Source organism: Rutidosis leptorrhynchoides, chromosome 1 (assembly GCF_046630445.1).
Source record: "Rutidosis leptorrhynchoides isolate AG116_Rl617_1_P2 chromosome 1, CSIRO_AGI_Rlap_v1, whole genome shotgun sequence".
Taxonomy (NCBI): domain Eukaryota; kingdom Viridiplantae; phylum Streptophyta; class Magnoliopsida; order Asterales; family Asteraceae; genus Rutidosis; species Rutidosis leptorrhynchoides.
The window spans coordinates 400,052,124-400,054,595 of record NC_092333.1 but is presented as its reverse complement, the minus strand read 5'-3'; the positions used below and the strand labels follow the sequence as shown (position 1 = coordinate 400,054,595).

At 37.3% G+C, this 2,472-nt stretch overlaps 1 non-coding gene across 1 annotated transcript; it reads left to right on the top strand.

Moving 5' to 3' along the window:
• Positions 1-1,423: 1,423 nt before the first annotated feature.
• Positions 1,424-1,530, top strand: LOC139887417 (small nucleolar RNA R71). Its single transcript, XR_011773250.1, has one exon. It is a non-coding gene; the product is annotated as a small nucleolar RNA R71 (small nucleolar RNA).
• Positions 1,531-2,472: the final 942 nt, after the last annotated feature.

Below are 2,472 nucleotides of genomic sequence, written 5' to 3'. Positions count from 1 at the left end.
TACCGCCATGGATTCCTCCAGATGTTCATCAATGAGTTCTTGAAGAGAATCGGTGAGACTAACATCTTCTTTCCTAGGTTGGCTCATAAGTTGTTCGACATTGAACGTAACTTCTTCTTTACCATGTACATCGATCATAACCTTGGCGGTGTTTAAGAACGGTCTACCAAGGATGAGCGGAACTTTCGTATCTTCTTCAATATCCATGATTACGAAATCAACGGGGAATGCGAACTTATCCACTCTTACTAGGATATCCTTAGAAATTCCTTGAGGGATTTTTACTGATCTATCCGAGAGTTGAATAGTCATTCGCATAGGCCTTGATTCATTAAGTCATAGCTTCTTAAAGAGGGAGTAAGGCATTAGGTTCACTCTGGCTCCCAGATCTGCCAAAGCATTACTGATTTGGACATCTTGCAAGTAGCAAGGTACAGTGAATTTTCCTGTATCTCCTAACTTGGGGGAAATTCCATGTTGTAGAACTAACGAACACTCCTCACTTAAGGGTAAGCTAATTATCTCTCTTAATCGTTCTTTATTCGAAAGTACTTCTTTGAAAAATTTAGCACAATTTGGCAGTTCGACTAATGCATCTACTAAATGTATATTCAAGTGGAGGTTTTTAATTATATCCCAGTATCTAGCAAATTGAGTTTCCTGCCTTTCCTTCCATAGTCTACCCGGGAAAGGTATTCGAGCTCTTCGAATAATCTTGGGGGTGACAGGGTTAACAGAATCCAGGGGATTTATAGGCTAATTAAGCGTTATAGGTTCTGTTTCGGAAAAGTTTTGAGTAAGGTGTTCCTCTATATTTGTGGGATTATCTACTTTTGTTTCTTTCCCTCTCCTAGTTAAAACTAGGACATCAAACTCTTTGTATTCCGTCTCGAGTTTAGCTGATAATTGTTGTACAGTAAGTTGAAAACTTTCTATTAGTTTTTCAAAAGTGGAGATTAGATTATCAAACTTATTTTGACATTCTATGACTTGAAGATTTATACTTTGTTGTTTCGTCATAAAATCAGCTAAGACTCTATGAGAGTTTACAGAGGGTTTGTGTACTGGAAATATTATTTTGAAATCTGCTCTATTTTGTTGTTTATATGCCCATTTAGGGTAAGGATACCTTAGACTGGTTCTGGTAGCATCGGTGTTTATTTTAGCAGGAATTGAAAAGTTCTGAAGTGTAAGATTAAGATCTTCTAACCTTGATTCTAGCATCTTTAAAGCTTGTGTAGAAATATCTGTCTTAACAGCTTCATTACTCTAGTCTTCCTCCCGTATCGCAATCGTTTCTAGGAGATCCCATGCTTTTATTGTTGTGCGTAGCATGAAGTTTCCTTGTGAAGCCATGTCGAGAGTGGATCTATCGTTTTGGGTCAACCAATTTTAAAATGTGCAAAGTAGATCCGGTTGACCTATTGAATGATTTGGACATCTCCTAAGCATCTCCTTAAATCTTTCCCATGCTGAGCTTAATAGTTCGTCATTTCGTTGGCGTAAATTAGCGATTTCATTCTTTAGACTGGTTTGAAGAGAAGATGGATAGAACTTTACCAGGAACTTTGTTGCTAATTCTTCCCATAAATGGATTGAGTTGGAATCGAGTCCATCAAACCATAATAAAGCGTGTGCAGATAAAGAGTATTGAAAAAGATGGAGTTTTAAAATATTTGAATCAGTTATCCCTTGCTTATAAGAGTTACCAGACTGATGAGCTTACTTAGGTCAGAGTTCGCATCATCATTCAGAAGTCCTTGAAATTGACAGAAGGTTTTGACTAATTTGATAATGTGTGAATCAATTTCTGGGGTTTCTTCGGTAGTTAAAACGATTGGTCCACCTCGATTTTTTATACACGGCTTTTGCATAGAAACGAGAGTAACTCGGTTCTCCATTTTTAAATTTTCTTTTTTATGAAAACGTAAAATGTAACTTTCAGATATTAATCTGAAAGGATCGACAATTTAATTAAAACGGTTATATTTGAAATTCGGTCGCTAACCTTATCGATATAATAACCAATCCAGATTCTTTCAAACAACTTCTTACCTAGGTGGCCAGGATGACAACGGAGAAGCATGATCATTTTGGTTCCAATATAATTGGAGACTGTTCGGAAATCCAACAACCAAGTCCGTATATGCCGTGTTCCTAAGACACCACCCTACAGTATTCTTCGGTTGTGATCAAAACTTTCTTGATTAGAATATCTGATCCCCGGCAGCGGCGCCAAGAAATTAGTTTACACTACTGATATCCCTTAAAAAGTCGGTTACGTTTTTCATGGAATGAGGTAGACAAGTGGGTCTCAGCAGGGCTCTAAATTTTTTTTATTTTTAAGTGCGGGGCCTAAATCTTATTAGCACTTTCTAGGGTAGAAAGAGTAAGTTCACCTAGGGTCGTGTTTTTGAATGGTTTAACGAATTGAATTTCAAAGGGATAACTGTTCTTGGTTAAACTGTCTGG